This window comes from Schistocerca cancellata, chromosome 5 (assembly GCF_023864275.1).
Source record: "Schistocerca cancellata isolate TAMUIC-IGC-003103 chromosome 5, iqSchCanc2.1, whole genome shotgun sequence".
NCBI classification, from domain to species: Eukaryota; Metazoa; Arthropoda; class Insecta; order Orthoptera; family Acrididae; genus Schistocerca; species Schistocerca cancellata.
The window spans coordinates 581,037,769-581,061,833 of NC_064630.1; the positions used below are offsets into that span (position 1 = coordinate 581,037,769).

At 42.4% G+C, this 24,065-nt stretch overlaps 1 pseudogene; it reads right to left on the reverse strand.

The window, feature by feature from the left end:
* Window positions 1–6,804: 6,804 nt before the first annotated feature.
* Window positions 6,805–6,922, reverse strand: LOC126189257 (5S ribosomal RNA; annotated as a pseudogene).
* Window positions 6,923–24,065: the final 17,143 nt, after the last annotated feature.

Sequence of the window (24,065 nt, forward strand, 5' to 3'; positions counted from 1 at the left end):
GTTCTGAAATTTTCCGTCTTTCTTCATTTGCAAATACCCTTTTCATTGAATAACGGTTATCTATTTTTTATTTAATTCTTATTTTCTTAACAATTATTCCACTCCATTGTGGTAGGATGCTACATCAACCAGTTTAGAAATTATTCCAGAATAAAAACAGTCTTGGTTGGGAAATTATTTAATGTCAATTATGCGTTTCACCATTTTGGGTCATCATCAGATAGTATAAAAGTAGGTGGATGTGTAATCACCCGTCTTGACGCCATATAAAATGGAAAATGGACGTAACAGTTTCTTGAGATTTTCTGTTTGGCTTTGCAGATAATCTAGGCTTATTTCTAGGTCTTCCATATCCTCTCTAATTTTCTTGATCCAGTCTACTTGTCGCTTCAGATTTTAGTGTTTCTCTGTAATTCTTATTGTTAATGTTGTTTCTGGTGTCCTCATAATGTGGCCAAAGAAAGAAGTCTTCTGCTTGCACGTAATAACTGTAATAGGATCCAGTTCCCTGTACACAATTTCATTTGCCACTATCCTCCATTGTCTTTCTTTTGAATATTTTTTGTTTGTATATGTTCTAGTTATTTTTCTCTCAGTTTTTAGGATTTAGTTGATTCTGTCTCTCTGAGTGACTTTTTAAAGAGTTTGATTTGCACATGTTTCTTTTGGCTGACCCACAATCTAGTACTGTTTTAATTTTGATTTTACTGATTGACATTTTTTATTGTAAGTAGACTATGTTAGCTCATCATTTTATTTGTTCTTTCTTGCCAAGAAGGCTTTTAATTCAAGTTGAATGATATTTATTTTTATGATGTATACTGTTACGTGGTTCATTACTAGTGTGACTGTTACCATAATTTCTTTCTTTCCGAATGATATCTGGAGTCCTATTTTTTGTGTTATATTTTGTAGGCTTATTATTTGATGTCTGGATTCTTGTATGTTATTAGCTAGTAACGCTAACTCATCTGCAAATCCCAAACAATTACAATTTATGTGATCTGTCTTGATTCCAATTTGTATTTTCTTAGGATTTTCCTTGTTCCAGTCTATCGTCAAGTATTCCACATGTAAGTTGCCATTGTGGGTGAGACGTGCTTTAATCGAATCTTTATTTCAGTATATTAATATGGGCCTGTATATTGGACGTAATTAAATCGCTGCCCGCCAAAATAATGATAAAGGAGTTGGTGTATCTGCAAAATTAAACTATAATCTCAGTTAACTCAGTTTATTGCACATAAATTCAAAAGAAATGTTTTAACAATCATTGAAAATATTAAGCTAATGCATTGGCAAATCTGGATAAGGAATGTGACTCGAATGAACGTGAATCTAGAAAAAAACATGTACGTTCGCAGGAGCCATATCGTGATTATGAGGGCTGGTGCATAAAGAAAGCAAACACTACAGAAGAATATGCATGTGCGTCTATTGCTAGAGTTGAAAGTGTGTTGAATCTCTAACTGCAAGTTAATCCACAGAACGAAGATTGAAATTGCTCAGCATTGTTAAGAATGATACACAATGTGATCAAAAGTATCCGGACACCCCCTAAAAGATACGTTTTTCATATTATGTGCATTTTGCTGCCACCTGCTACCAGGAACTCCATATCAGCGACCTCAGTAGTCATTAAACATCGTGAGAGAGCAGAATCTGGCGCTTCACGTAACTCAAGGACTTCGAACGTGGTGAGGCGATTGGGTGTCACTTGTGTCATAAGTCTGTACGCGAGATTTCCACACTCCTAAACATCCCTAGGCCCACTGTCTCCGATATAACAGTGAAGTGGAAACGTGAAGGGACACGTACAGCACAAAACCGTACAGGCCGACCTCGTCTGTTGACTAACAGAGGCCGCCAACAGTTGAAAATGGTCCTAATGTGTAATAGGCAGGCATCTATCCAGACCATCACACAGGAATTAAAAACTGCATCAGGATAAACTGCAAGTACTGTGACAGTTAGGCGGGAGGTGAGAAAACTTGGATTTCATGGTAGAGCATCTGCTCATATGCCACATATGACGCCGGTAAATGCCAAACGGCGCCTCGCTTGGTGTAAGGAGCGTAAACATTGGACAATTGAACAGTAGGAAAACGTTGCGTGGAGTGACGAATCACAGTACACAATGTGGTAATTCGATGGCAGGGTGTAGGTATGGCGAATGCCTAGTGAACGTTGTCTGCCAGTGTGTGTAGTGCCAACAGTAAAATTCGGAGGCGCTGGTATTTTGGCGTTGTCGTGTTTTTCATGGAGGGGGTTTGCACCCATTGTTTTGCTTGCCGCTATCACAGCACAGGCCTGTTTAAAGCATTTTCTTGCTTCCGCTGTTCAAAAATTCGGGGATGGCGATTGTATCTTTCAACACGATGGCGCACGTGTTCAAATGCACGGCCTTGGCGGAGTGGTTACACGACAAAACGTCCCTGTAATGGACTGGCCTGCTCAGAGTCCTGACCTGAATCCTATAGAACTCTTTTGGGATATTTTGGAACACCTACTTCGTGCCAGGCCTCACCTTCCGATATCAATACCTATCTTCAGTGCAGCACTCCGTGAAGAATGGGCTGTCATTCCCCAAGAAACCTTCCAGCACCTTATTGAACTTATGCCTGCAAGAGTAAAAGCTGCCATCAAGGCTAAGGGTCTGCCAACACCATATTGAATTCCAGCACGACCTATGGAGGGCGCCACGAGCTTGTAAGTCATTTTCAGCCAGATGTCCGGATACTTTCAATCACACAGAATAGGAGTCATCTGCTGTCGAGTCGCATGTTCAACAATGTCCCCGAACGGTGTGCCCTGAAACACTCGGTCGTGCACCAGCATCGTACTCTTGTGACGTCTCCTGGAAAGCCCTATAAAAATTAAACTAAACCTATACCAGACATATAAATGTGAAGTGTAAAGTAAGTACAAACTGAGTGTATTTCTATAGGTAAACATCGTAGCTAATACGACAGACAATTATAAAACCTACAACTCGTTAATATGATATTTTTGGTGTTACAATGTTTATAAAATATGTATTTTTGGTGTCAAAGAATAACTATAAAATGTAAAGACATTCTTTGTAATCATGGAAATCGTGTCTCATTAATATTGAAAGACTTGGTTCAAAGATCTAATCCTCTTTTGTCACTGCTGTTGAAGAATTAAGTCACTTTGCTTGTTCTGAAGCACTAAGTATTTGATGTACGTGTTTTCGGTTACAATATATGGTAAAAAGGGAATTTCACATGTTCTTATTCAAAACTTCTCCGTCCCTGTGTAAATATTTAAGTGAAAATAATTATTTCGAGTGAATTTTGTAGAAGATAGCTCATCTGGCTTTCTTTTGTCGTGATGGCGCACAGGCGGCCATTACGTGGAATTTAATTGAAATATTAAATATTACATAATCAATACTTCGAATACTGATAATAATTTCAAGCGTTAATGTTTACCAAGTTCATTTTATCAGAATTTTTACGAAATTGCATAGATAAATTTAACTGCAGTAGATAACAAGACTAAGGTTTGCTTCACGATACCTTTGATGACTGGGTGTTGTGTGCTGTCCTTAGGTTAGTTAGGTTTAAGTAGTTCTAAGTTCTAGGGGAGTGATGACCATGGATGTTAAGTCCCATAGTGCTCAGAGCTATTTGAACCACGAGTTTGCATTTAAATTTATTTCTGTCAAGTAAATGCTTAACCAAACTGAAGCCAGTGTGATGTAAATGAAATTAGTTATTGCGGGTTAAAATTCTTACGCTACGTAGGTGGTTATATTGCCTCTCTCTTCACAACAATTAATTTATCGGGCAATAACAATAATAGTTTCATGCTACATATGATTATGTTTGAGCCATTCGCGAGTTTGGATAACGTAATTAAACCAAAACTGTGCCCATTTTTAGTAATATTTTTGCTTGCGTAGAAACTTTGATTATCGCCGGTCTACATGTAAGCTGCATTTACCTTTTCCCAAACAATATAAATACGACATACTCTGTCGTCGGAACTGCCGCAGAATTTCGTCTATCCTGCCTCAGCAAACGGCCAATCCTCTGAACTTCACTCTGACTAAGGAGTCTTGGACGTCCAACACTTTATCGCCCACTCGTGATTTTACCGTCTTTTAACCACTTTTATAGATACGAACGGGCAGCATCACTAGAACAATCAAACAGCCTCTTCGTTTCCGAGATGCTCGTTCCCAGGCAGCGGGCCACAGCAATCCGCCCTTTGTCAGAGTTGCTTATGCCAGTGGATTTGCTAATTTGCGAGCCGTATCGTTGGAAAAAATGATCCCCCATTCGTACCTGCTCCACTCACAGCATTCCTTATTGAGTCACGTGCCCGCAAACCCCTCCTCCCCCCCCCCTCCCTCAACCCCTGATATTGTCCTGTGCGTCCTAACAGTTCTGATTTCCGTTTCTAGGCTCGGAGAGAGCAGAAAATTCGCCTTAGCCCATACCTAAACTAACAGAATGGATTTCATGCAAGACAGGGAATGTTCAACAAAAAATGGTTCAAATGGCTCTGAGCACTATGGGACTTAACTACTGAGGTCATCAGTCCCCTAGAACTTAGAACTACTTAAACCTAACTAACCTAAGGACATCACACACATCCATGCCCGAGGCAGGATTCGAACCTGCGACCGTAGCGGTCACGCGGTTCCAAACTGACGCGCTTAGAACCGCACGGCCACACCGGCCGGCAATGTTCAACAAATAGGGGGTGCCGATCATAAAGGGAAATATGATAAAGATAACACATAAAAATGTTAAAAGACGGTGCCTAGTTGAGAGGAGAAAGCCTAATGAAATATGTAAAATAAACGTACATCTTTCAACAGTATACGAGACGTAAGTAATATGGGGGTATAGGCGATGAGAAATTAAGTATACAGAGCTTCCAGGTGTGGTGGTTAACAACTACTCTAAGCTGTCTGGGCGTCGAGTCATACTGAGCTTCGGTGACAAACAATAGTGTCATTCCACGCTGCTTCAACTCTATGTTAGTGTTCATCAGTGACAGTGGTTGGCGGTCCGCAGCTCGTGGTCGTGCGGTAGCGATCTCGCTTCCCACGCCCGGGTTCCCGGGTTCGATTCCCGGCGGGGTCAGGGATTTTCTCTGCCTCGTGATGACTGGGTGTTGTGTGAGGTCCTTAGGTTAGTTAGGTTTAAGTAGTTCTAAGTTCTTCTAAGTTCTAGGGGACTGATGACCATAGATGTTAAGTCCCATAGTGCTCAGAGCCATTTGAACCATTTTTATTTAGTGGTTGGCGGGTGGCGGCGTGCCAATCTCTCGGCAATAGGTGACCAGATGTTTTCAGTGGGTGAGAAATCCGGAAATCTTGTTGGAAACGGCAACAGTCAAACACTGTGTGGAGGTAGGTCAGGACAACATGAGTACCATGCAGTCTTGGTACATCTTGAAGACAGATAGAAACCTTCACGGTTACCTCGAATGGAAGGTATAGCCACCGGACTTAAGACTGCATAAATATAACGGACACTGTCCAAATTACCGGCTATGCGATCTTGCTGTGTACCAATAGCAGCCCAAAGCATCAAGCCAGGTGCTGGGTCTGTATGACAGTGACGAATGCAAACTTATAACGTTCGTTATGCTCGAGATTGCACATACAGATACGTCGATCGTGATACTGTACACGCAGCCTCCCCTGCAACCAATGTTGTTCGGCGCACGGCTGTCGACGCACCTCTCTCTGCTGCCGTGCCAAGGGAAGCACCAACAATGGTCGCTGCGCTGACAGACCGTGGCACTCCAGACATCGTCGCACTAAGTGAGAATATTTGTCTCGTTGAAAGCTAGCTCTTTTCATAATTCAAGGAATGTTACGAGGGTGTACTATCCAGCACAGTCAAGTGAAAAGTATAACAGTCCTGCTGGGAGCTAGTCGCTTGCGACCATCGAGATTCTGCTGACATTCGTCGGAGGATATAGCATACTTTCCTTCAGTGACGCGGTTCGATGCATGGTTTGTGATAAGAACTCTTGATATACTAAGTATGTAATACTGATATCAAAGGAAACGTAGTTAAGCTGTATCGGATAATAACATAAAAAATGAGTATATTTGTGATACCTATAGTTTCATGTTATTTACTGGGCGTTGTTATTTCCTTGTGATACGTGGGACCAACGGCGGCGTACTTGCTGCAACGAGGTACGGCGTTGCTGGACGTTGGTCACCATACGCGTGAAGCTGTCGGCTGTGGCAAGCTGAAAGATGTTGTCGTTGGAATTGCGGCCTTTGACTGTTATTAAAAAAGATATTCTTTTGAATTGTAGAAAGAAAAAGAGAGAAATAGCTTTGCATGATTTTAATTTATGTATCAGTTGTTGCCTGGTGGTCTTCACAGCATTAAGTCACATTCATTACGTGTTAGCAACGAGAGTTTCTGTTATTACATTCACGATACAGAAGTGTTATGAAGAACGAATAAAATCGAACAGAGGATGTTATTAATGGAAGTTTTAAACCTGTATTGAGAAATTGTTTGTTGCAAAAGTGTTAAATCTCACCCAAATCATGTTGTTGAACAGAAGCGGAATCATTGAATGAAACTAAATTCCACCCGAACAGGCCATGAAGGCCCAATGGTACCGACCGGCCGACGTGTCATTCTCAGCCCACAGGCGTCTCTGGATGCGGATATGGAGGGGCATGTCGTCAGCACACCGCTCTCCCGGCAACTTGTCAGTTTACGAGACGGCAGCCGCCACTTCTCAATCAAGTAGCTCCTCTGTGTGCTTCACAAGGGCTGAGTACACCCCGCTTGCCAGCAGCACTCGGTAGACCGGATGGTCACCCATCCAAGTGCTAGCCCGGCCCGACAGCGCTTAACTTCGGTGATCTGACGGGAACCCGTGTTACCATTGCGGCAAGGCCGTTGGCCAATCATTGAGTGAGGGTGAGAAAAAGGGAAGTGGACTACGGTGAATCTGCTTTGAGTGTTGGAGACAGTATTAACATCCACGATCAATTTCTAGGTGATCTACAACTTTCAAAAGTGAAAATATGCCATAACTTTGGACAATTACGTGACTTTAGCTCAGAGATATGAGTTACATAGTTTCGCTCATGACCGATCAGTTGCATGTGTAAACATCACTGGTTATCTTAGTAACGGACGACACAAATACATGATGAGCTGCGTAAAATACGTTATTGTTTGCGATTATGAGCAGATTTATCGCAGTTACACAATTAATTGCCCGCTAGTCATAACAAACAAGAATATGATAGGATAAAGTGGCGACAGTGATATCGACCCAATCAGCATTGGTGGAACAGTTTGCAACATTCTCGTAAAGTTAAGGCATTAGCAAGATAATCTTATTAGTCAGTGTGAAGACTAGTAAGCTGCTAAGAGCATTGAATGACCGAACCACACAACATATAGCATCAAATTTGCTAATATCCTTGGGAACGTAAGTTATTAACGACTTACACGGTTGGCTGACATGGTGAAAAAATAGTATGTGTACGTTGACCTGTCACAAGATGCTGCATGTCAATGAGTGTTCCTTTCCTAAACCTATTGATCCCATATCCGCATGACTGTCGTGACGTCCTGACAAAAGTGACAGCATTATCGCCGAACGGAAAGTCAGAATTTCGATACGCGACGATCCTGCCACTGTCCAGACCCGACACGTGCTGGTAGACACTTCTCCTTCATACAGGAGGAATAATGTTGTTTTCTCATAAAACAACCAGCATTCAAATGCGATTTCTGAGTGAGGAACCCATGGTGTCATCTGAAGAGTGAGGTCCCAGGATTAGGGCTGTGTTTGAACTCGACTCGAACTGTTCGAACAGTTTACCACAAAGTTCGAGAAACCTCGGGTTCTGTTCGATCTTTAGATCGGCCTGCGATCTAGTGACTATAGCAACGACCTCTCTTAGCGTTTTTATTTGCGCTATGGACTTAAACAATAAAAATAATTGTGAAGCACGATCTGTAATATCTTCTAGGGTGCAGGACATGCACGACAACGGCAACTAATAAATAAAAGATGACAGTCATGTTTCTGTTCAATTCTCAAGGTTTCCTTCGATCTAGTGATTGATGATACTATTTCCAAGACAGGTCTTACCACTATAATTCATTCTCGCTATAAAAACTACTCACGTTATCATTTTAAGGCCTTTAATTCCTAATTAGTTGTCTTGATTGTTTGATCTGAGCGTTGCCGTCTTGTTTTCAAACTGAGTAAAATCTGGTAACTTTTTATCTATTACTCAAGTTTGTGTTGTGAGCAGGGATTGAACTGCTCATTTTCAATGTACTTCGTAAATCATTACCGTCTCTCAGAAATAAATGAATTGTGATGCTAGGTCCAGTCAAGTATTGTTTTTCTGGAGGACAATATTTTCGTCTTTGTCTGTTGCCTTTACCTAAAAATCACCATAAATGTCTATATATCCATACATACCGGTACTACATGAGAACGCATTGTAATTTTGTTGAGATACTATACGAGTTTGTGCGGTGGTAGGATTTAATGCTGTTTGGTCCAGTATTTCACGAAATTATGAATTTTTAAACGGAGCCATAGCTTGTAATTGCGGCTAATTCGTAGTTTTTTGAGTGTCCCTTGCACCCGCGCAGCGCGAGCCAAATGTCACGTGATTCTTGTAACCAGCTCGATACTGTATCGAACGCTTTGGTTTATCTGGAAATCTTGAGCTCGTTCGAACGCGATTATAGTTTGCCCAGCCCCACCCAATATAAGGTTGGTACCTTATGACGGAACCACAAGCTAAAGAAAGTCGTTGCCAGGCGTAGTCATAAACGAGAGACATCGACGAAAACACACCCTCAAGAGGTTACGTACGCCACCTCTGGTGGGAATTTACTGGCGTCAAAGCGCATTGGCGCTCGCCCGCTCTTATAGCAGCCTCATTGTGGTTGAGATCCTGTTAATCAGAACAGTGAACTAAAGCTCAGAGTTAAATGATAATTGATATGTTGGGCTGAGAACACTTCTCTGTAGAACATATATTCAGTATAAGAACTAGAAACACTTGCAACAACTGCACTACTATTATTCAATGTTAAGAACGGTTGTTATACTGTTCTGCCATTGTATTATGTATTATTGTTCCACATACGGACGTGGATATCTTCTAAAGATGAGTATTTGTTTTACTTAAACTGATCTTCAAAACGGCCCCCTCTTCTGATAAAAGTGTTTCATTTTGCCTTACACCAAGGACTTTAGTTAGCTGAACGCAAACTGTGAACAAGCTCTCTAATTAATATTATGTATTCGTCCCTGAGTGCCAAGCTGCCTGAAGTTCCTTGAAATTTGAATTGATTGTCAGCCCTACTCTCTAACCTACGGAGAAAACTGTGAAATGGGATGTTAATCACTGAAGTCCAGAACGACAGATCAGGGACCACGCTTTTTTTCTTTGCATATTAAGCAATATTCTGTCGCAGGGCACAGGATGCTAAACATGTGCTGGCGTGCACTTCGAAAGAAGTTCAACAGACTAAGAAGCTGCATTATTAAATTTATTTGCCAAATGAAACAGACACCTAATACTAGATTTACATGGAACACCCATAAAAATATTAAACATATGGTTCCATACGAGCACACAATGCTGACGCGTCGATCATTTGTGAGCAAAAGGACGAGTGTGTAAGTGCGCGACATGGACTCACAATTATTCGCAGACAAAGATTTGCAAGTAAAATTCGCCGCTTTCCATTGCTAACTGAACTATGAAAACCATCTCGAGGCTCACAACGAGAACGACCATGGTAATCAAGTGGTCACACGTTGCTTGAAGTGCTGTGTAACCGATCGAATGCCGAATTCTGAATTTAGATAAAAACGACTTTGAAATCGTCACTCGCGGAAATTCCGCACCGCCCCTAACGATGGAGCTGCATCGTTACGGGGGATGCTAACTCGAATTCGATCTAATTCCCGTCTAAAAATCACTGCTTACTAGACTGCGGAGCAGCGGCTGCCTGCTACGACTGCTCTGCCTGACGTACCGGTAGGTTCTCTCTCAAACTTGAGCTTCCTCACCTCTGCACGCAGTGAGCGACAAAACTTGGTGGGGGCATTTTGAACGCTCCCCAGACTGCTTCTTCTAGAAACAACAGGCGTTCCCTTCAGTCAGGAGACAGGAGAAGTAACGCCCATTTGTCTCTGTCTAAAATATTCCATTGCGTTCAACGGCCGAAATTTTGAATACGGCGCCCGACGCCCTGATACGAAATGGCCAAGAACGCAGACCCACGCCTAGAGAAGGGCAGCAGCGTCTGGCGCCTTAAAGTCGCTCTGGCTTCGGAAATAATTCAACTGCCTTACCGGGTTGCTAAAGCATCGCTAAACTGAGAGCCTCCACCTGAATTTGCCTCGCGTGCATTTGTTGTTGCGCCACATTCATTTAAAATGAGCAAGTATCCATTTTTGGGACTGTTGGTAAAAGGTACATCTGGTACTGACGATCAGTTGTAATTAATCTCAAAATAACTAAACATAAATTCATTTTACCAGAGTGATCTTCTTTCCTGGTACGGAAAATATGTCTGGAAAACGCTAGCAAGCGCTGGCAGAGCAAAGACATTCTGCCGAAACTGATGGAAAAACCACCAAAATTATATAAGTGTTGTGTACATAGTTCTGCGTAGTCAGCGCATACACAACTTTCCCAATAGAGTGCGCCCCGCTAAGCACAACAGCGCAGGCGCAGCTCTCGTCTGTCTCCGCACTACGAGATGGCGCTGTCTTAGAGACGGACCAAATTCTGCTTCCGCCGATCCGCGTATTAATATGTCTCGCAGCCAATGAGATTGCTGCTAACGTAGTACCTTTTCTCCTCGCGGATCACACTCGCGCAGTGGTACCTGAACGCGTGAGGTATTATAACGAGTGGACAGACCTCCGATTAGTCAGTCTGAATTAGTCTGCATTTCTCTGTACCAGTCTATAGTCAAGCTTCAGTCTGCGCCTAATAAGATTACCATATTCCTGTACATAGCCATGAAGAGAAAAGTATAGACACTTTCTCAAGTATCAGAGATATGTGAGAATAAGATTAACGTACCAAGACCAAAGGAACTTCAGATTGTCAATTGTAAACAGCATCCACAATCAAGTTACGTAATATCTATGATTTTTATTATTTTAATAAATGTGTGTGAAAATTAATCAAGTTCTGTTTAAAGTTGTCACCGCCAGTCTGCTACTCTAAGCGTGCAAGTGGCATTTCTATCATCTGACCTAACAGCAGAAGATAAACACGCCACGATAAGACCACGAGACATGTTGATGACACTCGCCTACTTCGGTAGTGCGACAAATCAAATAATCTGATGATGTGTGTACCGAAGGTTTTACAGTACCCACACCACAATAAGATTGGATTGACTGATGCCTTTCAGTCTAATACAGTTTGTATGTTGTCGAAGCTGTCGTCTAGGCTTGATACGGCATACAAAACAAGCCACCGCGTAATGTTTCCTTACGTGCATGACGTAGATGGCGCTATTCCTATCTACTTTGTGTGGTAGTGCCATAATGCTAACACACTATCTGATCAAAAGCATCCGGACACACTACGTAATGAGGAACTGACCATTTAATGTCTCGAGAGACGGATCCGCCAGTGTAAAAAGAAGGCAGGGAGTACTGTGTTGTCAGTAGAGAAGCAGTAACAGCAGAATGGGTCTGTCAGGAAGGTCATTGACTTCGATGTGAACTACTGGTCATTACATATCACTTGTGTAATAAATCCATCAGGGACAGTTCAATTTTTCTACAGCTGCTCAAATCGAATGTTGGTTATGTGATTGTGAAATGCAAACGCAAGGAACAACCACAGCTGAACCAAGACTAGGTGGACACTATACTGGGTGGTCCATTGATCGTGACTGGGCCAAATATCTCACAAAATACGCGTCAAACGAAAAAACTACAAAAAACAAAACTCATCTAGCTTGAAGGGGGAAACCAGATGGCGCTATGGTTGGCCCCCTAGATGGCGCTGCCATAGGTCAAACGGATATCAACTGCGTTTTTTTAAAAATAGGAACCCCCATTTTTTATTACACATTCGTATAGTACGTAAAGAAACATGAACGTTTTAGTTTTTTCGCTTTGTCATAGATGGCGCTGTAATAGTCACAAACATATGGCTCACAGTTGGAAACAGGTAGGTTTTTTAAATGGTTCAAATGGCTCTGAGCACTATGGGACTTAACATCTATGGTCATCAGTCCCATAGAACTTAGAACTACTTAAACCTAACTAACCTAAGGACCTCACACAACATCCAGTCATCACGAGGCAGAGAAAATCCCTGACCCCACCGGGAATCGAACCCGGGAACCCGGGCGTGGGAAGCGAGAACGCTACCGCACGACCACGAGCTGCCGACAGGTTTTTTTTTTAAATTAAAATACAGAACGTAGGTACGTATGAACATTTTATTTCGGTTGTTCCAATGTGATGCATGTACCTTTGTGAACTTATCATGCTGTTACAGCGTGATTACCTGTAAATACCACATTAATGCAATAAATGCTCAAAATGATGTCCGTCAACCTCAATGCATTTGGCAATACGTGTAACGACATTCTTCTCAACAGCGAGTGGTTCGCCTGTCGTAATGTTCGCACATGCATTGACAACGCGCTGACGCGTGTTGTCATGGGTTGTCGGTGGATCATCTTAGCAAATATCCTTCAACTTTCCCCACAGAAAGAAATCCGGGGACGTCAGATCCGGTGAACGTGCGGGCCATGGTATGGTGCTTCGACGACCAATGCACCTGTCATGAAATATGCTATTCAGTACCGCTTCAACCGCACGCGAGCTATGTGCCGGACATCCATCATGTTAGAAGTACATCGCCATTCTGTCATGTAGTGAAACATCTTGTAGTGACAGCGGTAGAACATTACGTAGGAAATCAGCATACATTGCACCATTTAGATTGCCATCGATAAAATGGGGGCCGATTATCCTTCCTCCTATAGTGCCGCACCATACATTAATCCGCCAAGGTCGCTGATGTTCCATTTGTAGCAGCCATCGTGGATTTTCCGTTGCCCAATAGTGCATATTATGCCGGTTTACGTTGCCGCTGTTGGTGAATGACGCTTCGTCGCTAAATAAAACTCGTGGAAACAATCTGTCATCGACCCGTAATTTCTCTTGTGCCCAGTGGCAGAACTGTACACGACGTTCAAAGTCGTCGCCATGCAATTCCTGGTGCATAGAAATATGGTACGGGTGCAATCGATGTTGGTGTAGCATTCTCAGCACCGACGTTTTTGAGATTCCCGATTCTCGAGCAATTTGTCTGCTACTGATGTGCAGATTAGCTGCGACAAGAGCTAAAACACCTACTTGGGCATCATCATTTGTTGCAGGTCGTGGTTGACGTTTCACATGTGGCTAAACACTTCATGTTTCCTTAAATAACGTAACTATCCGTCGAACGGTCCGGACACTTGGATGATGTCGCCCAGGATACCCAGCAGCATACATAGCACATGCCCGTTGGGCATTTTGACGTACTTATACGTTTGTGACAATTACAGTACCATCTACCACAAAAAAGTGGTCCAACTAAAACATTCATATTTCTTTACGTACTAAACGAATATGTAATAAAAAAATGATGGTTCCTACTTAAAAATACGCAGTTGATATCTGTTTGACCTATGGCAGCGCCATCTAGGGGGCCAACCATAGCGCCATCTGGCTTCCCCCTTGAAGCTAGACGTGTTTCATTCTTTTTAGTTTTTTCGTTTGATGCTTATTTCGTGAGATGTTTGGCCCGGTGACTATCAATGGACCACCTTGCATAATGACGCAGGGAGACCTACGAGCATTCCGAGGATGGTTGTAAAACGTAACATGAAATCAGTGAAAGGAATCACTCGTGAGTTCCACAATCATAACGGCAGTCGAGCTATCGTAATGACTGTGCATAGGGTGTTGCAGTGGTCCAGCAGATGTTCGTAAGCCACATGTTTCTGTAGTCGGTGCTAAGAGAATCCGAGGGCTGAAAAGTGCGACGCCACTGAACAGTGAATTACTGGAAACTAGTGATTCAGAGAAATAAATCAGGCACAATCTGTCGTAATATTATGAAAGGGTTTGCGTTTGGCGAAAGCTTGAAGATCGTTTCCTGCTGTCAAGTGTAGTGCCAACAGTGAAGTAAAGAGGAGTTGATGTTACGATATTGGGGTATTTTTCGTGGGGAGAGTGTGATCCTCTTATTGTGATTTTTTTTAAAAAGCCTCTAAATACGGAAATATATGACACATTTTACAGAATTGTGTACTGCGTACAGAGAAGGAACAGTCTGGAGACGATGACTGTTTTCACCTGCATAACAATACGTCCATTCATAAAGCAGCAACGCATATGACACCACTGCCTACAATTAAAACAGTGATTAACGATAATGTTACCCTGTGAAAGAATTTTTAATTTTCTGACCGTGACAATGCATAATGCCAACGGCCTTAGCGCAGTGGTCTCACCGGTTCCCGTCAGATCATCGAAGTTGAACGCTGTCGGGCTGGGAAGCACTTGGATGGGTGTCTATCCGGTCTGCAGAGCGCTGTTGGCAAGCGGGGTGCACTCAGCCCTTGTGAGGCAAACTGAGGAGCTACTTGATTGAGAAGTAGCGGCTGACTCACGGCCGGGAGAGCGGTGCGCTGACCACATGCCCCTCCATATCCGCATCCAGTGACGCCTATGGGCTGAGGATGACACGGCGGCCGGTCGGTGCCGTTGGGCCTTCCAAGGCCTGTTCGGAAGGAGTTTAGTTGAGTTTAGACAATGTATAATGGTAAGGTATCCGACTAATTTTGTTCCCCTAAAGATATAAAGATATAAAGAATATAAAAAAGTCCTTGGGAAAATTCACTAAAAGGGAACAGTTTATAAAGGACCATAATGGGAAAATACTTACAAACAAGAATGACATACAAGAAAAATGGAAGACATACTTTACACAGCTGCTCAACTGCAATGATCCACAATATTACTTTACATTTGAAGAACCAGATACAGTTGATATACAAGTCACCACACCATCAGTAAATGAAATAAGACAAACAATAAAGAAATTAAAGAACAACAAGGCCTGTGGGGAAGACCAGGTATATGCTGAGCTTTTGAAAAATGGAGGACCACAATTGGAAATAGAACTACATTCCTTAACTGAAACAATTTGGGAGACAGAAAACATACCGGCCGATTGGAAAACTGCAATTATATGCCCCATCTTTAAAAAGAATGATCCCCTTGTCTGTGATAACTACAGAGGAATTGCCCTACTCGATGTCACGTATAAAATTTTGTCGATGTGTATACTACACAGACTGATTCCCATAACCGAAGAACTGATTGGGGACTACCAATGTGGTTTCCGCACTAACAGATCCACTTTGGATCACTTATTCACATTGAGACAAATAACTGAGAAGGCATGGGAATTTAATGTAGATATCCATATTCTATTTATAGACTTCAAGAAGGCTTATGATAGCATACACCGACAGACACTCTTAAACACCATGAAAGAATTTGAAATACCATTAAAATTAATCAAATTAGTTAAAATGTGTTTGGAAGAAACCATATGCAAAGTTAAGACACCTGCAGGAGAGACTGAAAATTTTAAGGTGTACACTGGACTGAGACAAGGGGATGCCATCTCACCTATTCTATTTAATATTATCTTAGAGAAGATTGATAGAGAATTCACCAAAACTAATCCACAAGGGATCCAACTGCAGGGACAGAACATTACTAGACTTGCTTATGCAGATGATGTAGCCTTAATAAGCACTTCAAAAGCTGAATTAATCAGGATGATGCAAAATTATTACAAAATAGCTGAGAAAGCTGGACTTCATGTGAATGAAGAAAAGACAGAATATCTAGTCATAAGTAAAAAACTCCAAAAGAATACACCACTGACCGTAAATGGTCTCACTTTCAAGGCAGTTGACCACTTCAAGTACTTAGGGAGTCTTTTTAGCAGAGACAATAGAGCAGAAATAGAAATAGACGCCCGTCTAGCAGCAGCTAATAGAACTTTTTACAGCTGTATCAAAATTTTAAGGATGAGATCACTTAGTACTGAATTCAAAATCCGTTTTTATCAGTCAACTATTGTACCAGTAGCATTATATGGATGTGAAGCTATCACATTCAGGAAAAAAGATGAAGAAAAACTGTTGATATTTGAAAGAAAAATACTAAGAAAAATATTTGGACCAATCTTCGATGAAAATGTCATGGAGTGGAGGATAAGGAAAAATGAAGAACTACGGGAGCTGTACAAACATAGTACCATTGTGGAAATGTTAAAGAAGAGAAGACTGAACTGGGCTGGTCATGTAGCAAGGATGCCAGAGAACAGACTACCCAAAATAGCATCCACTAAGAAATTAGAAGGAAAGAGAAGAAGAGGAAGACCTCGAATTAGGTGGATGGAGAATATCCGGGAAGATGCAGCTAGGATGGGCATCAACTCTGATTGGACAACAATTTCCCTGGATAGAAATAATTGGAAGAGGCTCGTAGAGCAGGTGTATGGTCGATAAGGCCTTAGCCACGTGTAAAGTAAGTAAAGTAAAAGTAAGTAAAGATTTCTGTTGAAAGGAAGCAGTGGCAACATAAACGGGAATCGAACCAAGGTTCTATTAATAATCAAGCAAACTGTAATTACTTAAAAAGAAACGGTCGCCAGCCTAATTACGCACAGTTTCACCCAATACTATCATGGTTCAGAGAGAAAGTTAACTATTGGGGTTGACTTTACTTGATACAGAACTCCTGCTTTGCTGATACAAGACAGGTGCACAATTTAGAAGGTTATGTACCAGTGATTTAACTTGAACTGCACAGAAGGAGTATTAATGCGTTTAGGCAACAACTGTCTCTCAATAACATTTACTATTCGTACATTACAGTAGGAACATAATGGTAATTATAGGAAAATGATTACTGATGGAGGAGCACTACTGACATGGACAAGAGGTTCTATTGTCAGTTTAATTATAGATAATTAATATTATTGAAACAGTTGTGAAATAATTGTATCTTTTGTATTGATTATTACTTGCATTCTCAAGGAATATTCACTACATTATATTATTTAGCTCAAATATGGGGCACCTGGATTTAGTATAGTTAGGTAGCTAGTTGTTTATTATTGGTTGCTGTTATTGTAATATGGGATTTAAATTTGGTTCAACAATTAGCATGGGCACCCAGAAACTAATTTATCTTTGGGTTCAGATCGTGACTGAACACATTAGTAACAACGCAATATGGGAAACGTTGTTAACAACTTAACACATGATATTGTAAACACCATTATTTCAATAAAAAGAATCTTTGAACTGAGTACTTTAATTGTCCATTTATAAAAATTGCGTAGAACATTTCTAAACTTATTCTCACTACATAATTATATACTTTAAAACTCCACAAAGTTTGTTAATTTTTATTATGGAAAAATGATTGCTTTTCAGTTCGGTAAAATAGGATACTCGAATTCAACGTAGCGCTTCGGATAGGGATCTATCTAGGTAAATGACTAAGCATTAAATACGGTGGCTCAACACAGAGTTTACAGAACACAAAATTTTTATTGAAAACGAAAACATACTGTATAACGGATACATGGAATTATACAAAATTCAACTGGTAGTGTGAGATGAAGGTGGTAGCAGCGTCGATCTCTTGTGCTATAAAAAAGGGCGCTAAAAGTATCCATGGCTCTTCCTGTGTAACAAGCTCAGAAAATTCTCTCTTTAGCGTCGGATTGTCATTCTACAGAGCTAACGAAAGTACGCCACGAATAATAAGCGGCATTACTTCTACATCCGAGACGATATTATATAATCTTGCACTTCTTGTCGCCTCTTTCGGTTCACAAGATGCGCCCTCTATGCCTGCTAGCCACCGACTGACTCACGTCACACAGGAGCCTTGCATTTCGACCGCCATATCCACCTTTTCTATTCCCGCCTAGCCATTTCCGTTGCGGAGGGACTTCGCTCCAAGTTTTACTTGGTTACAATCTTACTTTCCCTATGCACAAACCATTCATTCTTTTACAGCACATTACTTTTGACATTACATACGTAGATTAATTACAATTATACAAATTATTCGAAATAATCAATAAAACATTTACATGGTTGCTACATTACAGAGCATAGTTACACAGAAGTCACATTAAGTAAAAACAGACAGAGAAGTTAGATACGATCATTATAGATAATGTCGATAATTGTGTAACAAGTACCACCTGTGAGAGTGGTTTGTGGACAGCAACATTCCTGAAATGGGCTAGCCTTTTAGAGTCCCTACCTAAACCCAGTGGAACTCCTTTGGGATGAGTCAGAACGTCGAATCCGCTCCAGACTCCTACATCCAACGTCATTACTTTCGCTGTTCTCGGCGCATGAGGAAGAATGAGCAGTCATCCCTCCACAAACATTCGGACGAAGAAGTTAGGTAGGATCATTATAGATAATGGCGATAATTGTGTAACAAGTACCACCTATGAGACAGTGGTTTGTGTACAATAACATTCCTGAAATGGATTAGTCTGCTAGAGTCCCTACCTACACCCAGTGGAACTCCTTTGGGATGAGTCAGAACGTCGAATCCGCTCCAGACCCCTTCCTTTAATGTCGTTACTTTCTCTGCTATCAGCGCTTGAGGAAGAATGAGCAGTCATCCGTCCACAGACATTCGGACACATCATTGACAATGTCAGCAGCAGAGTTAAGGCCGTCAGCGTTGGGTGGATACGCCCCGTTTTTATGTCCAGTAAGAGGTGATCAGATAGTGTAACTTGCATATCCATTCCATTAACACACTTCACGTGAGTTTTATGTTTGTTGCACGTCGTTTTCATAGTGTTTTTTTTAATGACCAGAAACTTAGATAGGAAAGGAATTGTAAAATATGGCGGTCCCAGTGCTACAGACTGAGCCTCGATGTAGCCTGGGTGACGGTATCGGAAACGCGCCGGCACCCCGCCGCTGGAATGGACGGAGCGCACCTGGGCCGGCGCTTGGCCCGCTGTTGCTCGCTGCCGGCCGCTATTGGCGGATGCCAGCGTTAATGACGCTATGCGGCGCGTTTAAATTGTGCAACACGGCTGCGTCTCCATTAACGGCATTCCTGTCACGGTAGCCATTAAGTGGCCTAATGACTCTGATTAGGGGCGCCATATTGCGACCCGACCTCCCCTCTGTGTCGCCGCTACTGGCGCAGCGCCTACCAGCATACCGTGTGCATAGCACTGACAGGTGAAAGCGTCCGAGACTTCACAGGTTCGCAGCGTGAACTTTCTACAAAAGGAAGAAGCCGTCGTTTTGGTCATACAGAACTGTGATATGAGGAACACAGTTTTCGTGACGACATTCAACCAATTTTTTGACCACCCGATACGATGTAGAATGGCTACAAGAGACTTGTGAGAGTGTGTATAGCAGTAACAACTTTTCTAAATGAGGATGGCATCTACATCTCTACTCTGCGTATCATTATTACACTACTGGCCATTAAAATTGCTACACCACAAAGATGACGTGCTACAGACGCGACATTTAACCGACAGGAATAAGATGCTGTGATATGCAAATAATTAGTTTTTCAGAGCATTCACACAAGGTTGGCGCCGGTGGTGACACCTACAACGTGCTGACATGAGGAAAGTTTCCAACCGATTTCTCATACACAAACAGCAGTTGACCGGCGTTGCCTGGTGAAACGTTGTTGTGATGCCTCGTGTAAGGAGAAGAAATGCGTACCATCACGTTTCCGACTTTGATAAAGGTCGGATTGTAGCCTTATCGCAATTTCTGTTTATCGTATCGCACCATTGTTCCTCGCGTTGGTCGAGATCCAATAACTGTTAGCAGAATATGGAATCGGTGGATTCAGGAGGGTAATATGGAATGCCGTGCTGGATACCAACGGCCTCGTATTACTAGCAGTCGAGATGACAGGCATCTTATCCGCATGGCTGCATCGGATCGTGCAGCCACGTCTCGATCCCTGACTTAACACATGGGGACTCTTGCAAGATAACAACCATCTGCACGAACAGTTCGAAGGCGTTTGCAACAGCATGGACTATCAGCTCGGAGACCATGGCTGCGGTTACCCTTCACGCAACATCACAGACAGGAGCGCCTGCGATGGTGTACTCAACGACGAACCTGGGTGCACGAATGGCAAAACGTCAGGTTCTGTTTACAGCATCATGATGCTCGCATCCGTGTTTGGCGTCATCGCGGTGAACGCACATCGGAAGCGTGTATTCGTCATTGCCATACTGGCGTATCACCTAGCGTGATGATATGGGGTGATATGGGGTGATGATATGGGGTATATGTCCCAATGGCGGTTGCACATCGGAAGCGTGTATTCGTCATTGCCATACTGGCGTATCACCTAGCGTGATGATATGGGGTGATATGGGGTGATGATATGGGGTATATGTCCCAATGGCGGTTACACGTCTCGGTCACCTCTTATTCGCTTTGACGGCTCTTTGAACAGTGGACGTTACATTTCAGATGTGTTACGACCCGTGGCTCTACCCTTCATTCGATCCCTGCGAAACCCTACATTTCAGCAGGATAATGCACGACGGCATGTTGCAGATCCTGCACGGGATATAGAAAATGTTCGACTGCTGCCCTGGCCAGCGCATTCTCCAGATCTCTCACCTATTGAAAACGTCTGGTCAATGGTGGCCGAGCAACTGGCTCGTCACAACACGCCAGTCACTACTCGTGATGAACTGTGGTATCGTGTTGAAGCTGCATGGGCAGCTGTACCTGTACACGCCATCCAAACTCCGTTTGACACAATGCCCAGGCGTATCAAATCCGTTATTACGGCCAGAGTTGGTTGTTCTGGGTACTGATTTCTCAGGATCTATGCACCGAAATTGCGTGAAAATGTAATCACATGTCAGTTCTAGTATAATATATTTGTCCAATGAATACCTGTTTATCATCTGCGTTTTAGGTGTAGCAATTTTAATGGCCAGTGGTGTAGGTGTGCACCAGGCATTTTTTTCCCTTTTAGTCTGTAAAATTGGAAGTTAGTTAGCTTGCATTTAACGCGAATCTCTCGCCCAGCAAAATGTCCCAAACTACTGGAAAAAGGGCACGGGTGACTCTTGTATATAAGAAGAGTAAAAGAACTGGCCCGTAAAATTACGGACCAATATCTGCAACATCGGTTTGCGGCAGAATCCTTAAACATATTCTCAATTCGAATATAATAAGTTTCGTTGAGAGGGAAAAGCTTCTGTCCACAAATCAGTAGGCTTTCAGAAACCATCGCTCGTGCGAAAATCAGTTTGCTCTTTCCTCATATGACGTCCTGAGAATCTTGGATGAAGTGTAGCAGGCGGATTCCATATTCCTAGATTTCCATAAAGCAATTGATACAGTGCCACAATGGCGACTACTAACAAAGGTACAAGCATGCCGAATAGGTTCCCATAGTTGTGAGTGGCTCGAAGACTTCGTAAGTAATAGAAACTAGTATGTTGTCCTAGGCGGCGAGTGCACATCAGAGACACGGGTATCGCCAGGAGTGTCCTAAGAATGTCTGATGCGACCGATGTCCTTCACTATACATGTACACGGCCGGTGTAAGCAGCAGTCATCGGCTGTTTGTTGATGCTGTAGTGCACGGGAAGGTGTCGTCGTTGAGTCACTGTAGGAGCGTACAATATGTCTTAGACAAAATTTTTAGTTGCTGCGATGAATGGCAACTAGCTCTAAACACAGAAAAAGTTGAGTATGAAAAACAACCTCACAATGTTCGAGTGCAGCGTTGATAGTTTGCTGCTTGACAGAATCAAGGTCGATTAAATATCTAAGCGTAACGTTGCAAAGCAATATGAAATGGAATGAGCATGCAAGGATTGTAATAGAGAAGGCGAATGGTTGACATCGGTTTATTGGGAAAATTTTAAGAATATGTGGTTCATCTTTAAAGGAGACCGCATATGCGACACTAGTGCGACCCATTATTGAGTACTGTTCGAGTGTTTGGGATCCGCATAGGTATTAAAGGAAGACATCGAAGCAATACAGAAGCGGGTAGGTTCGAACAATAAGCAGATGTTACGGAGATGCTTCGGGAACTCAAATGGGAATCACTGGAGCGAAGGCGACGTTCTTTTAGAGGAACACTATTGAGAAAATGTAAAGAGCCGGCAGTTGAAGCTGACTGCAGAACGACTCTGTTGTCGCCAACACACATTTCACGTGAGGATCACGAATATTCGAGGAATTAGGGCTCATACGGAGGCATATAGTCAATCGCTTTCCCTCGTTCTGTTTGCTAGTGGGACAGGAAAGGAAATGACTGGTAGTGGTACAGGGCACCCTCTGCCACGCACCATACGGTGACCGGGGTAATATGTATGTAGACGTAGATGTAGGTGAAGTCATTAAGTTTTAATTATCACCTTGACAAAATTAAATTATTTAATTTATCATTTATTTTCAGGTTCATGTCTGCAGTCTTGTTACACGTTTCAAGGTGATAATTTAAATTTTGTGATTACACGCCGTGTTATAAAGTTATTCCTATTACATTCACACATGGAATATGAGAAAAATGACTATGATATTGTTTAACTAATCTGCACGAACTCTACGGGGTGAATCCTCAAGCGGTTGAAAAATGTTCGTAGTTCCTGCCCCGTAAGACGGTTCTTGAAATTTTAGAAGCACAATCTCGCGGGGTGTACGCCGTCTTTCTTCGAGTCTCTGCCAGTTTCTTCGACATTCTTGTTTCTCTCTCGCCTATGAAACAAGCGTTTGACGCGGCGCGAAATGTTTCGTGTTAATCAGACTCTCGTTTGTAGATAAATTGCAGTTTCCCCTGTCCTACCAATGAATCGTAATTAGCCATTTGCTTGATCTACACTAAGTCCCTGTGGTCTTTTCACTTCAGATACTTTCAGAATATATTAGGAGTTGGTAGTATAGATTTATTGTTATAAAACATTCTACGCAGCGTGTGTCCAATTTTTATTGATTACAGCTTGCTACAGATATACAGTTGGTTACAGAGATAAATTTTCATTTCACGTATTGGTATGCCAGTTGCTATGCATTTATTTGTCGATTGCCATTTCTATATTAAAGTGCCAAGTTGTGACGTTGTGCTTGAGTTTACGCAATTTAATTTTTAACTGTGACTGACATTCGTTGGCCAGTTGTACTGTATCGCTTATGCAAGCTGCATGTACGTGGGTTGTCCAGAAAGTGAGTTCCGATCGGTCGCTAAATGGAAACCACAGTGAAAATCAGAAACTTTTTTTTTTTTTTTTTTTTTTTGCAAGAATTAGCTACACTTTCCAGTTACTTCTCTACATAGTCGTCGCTCCGACTTAGACATTTCTCGGAGCGTTACACTAAATTTCCAACACCATCGTCATAGAAGGCAGCCGCCTGTGCTTTCCGAAAATTCTCTACGCTGGTCTACAGCGCGTAGCCTGCGCCCAAGTGTTGTCTTCGTATCCAGCGTTTCATGTGAACAGAGATGATATTCAGGACGAGCCAGTTAGGGCTGTGTTGTGGGTGATCGAACACTTCCCATCGAAAAGACTGCAGGAGCGTCTTCACATCCCCTGCTGAGCGTGGCTGAGAATTGCTATGAAGAAGTAAGTGCGTTGCAGTTGTGTTAGGTGGGCTGCATTCATTAAGGCGAAGCCTCTCAGGCGGCCCTCCTACTTGGCGGGAGATATCTTTTTTCTAGGCGCCTTTACTTGCTCACAGTAAGCTCACAACTGAAAAGAGCGTCTTGATGCGATCGACGGTCATACTAGAGACACTACCCAACACATCTGTGCAAAGCTTCATCGGGTTTTCACTGTGGTGTCCATTTCGCGACCTATCGGAACTTACTTTCTGGACAACACTTGTATTTACAGATGCTGGGTATACCGGTACGGTATTTGTGTACGGATTTTGTAGCGG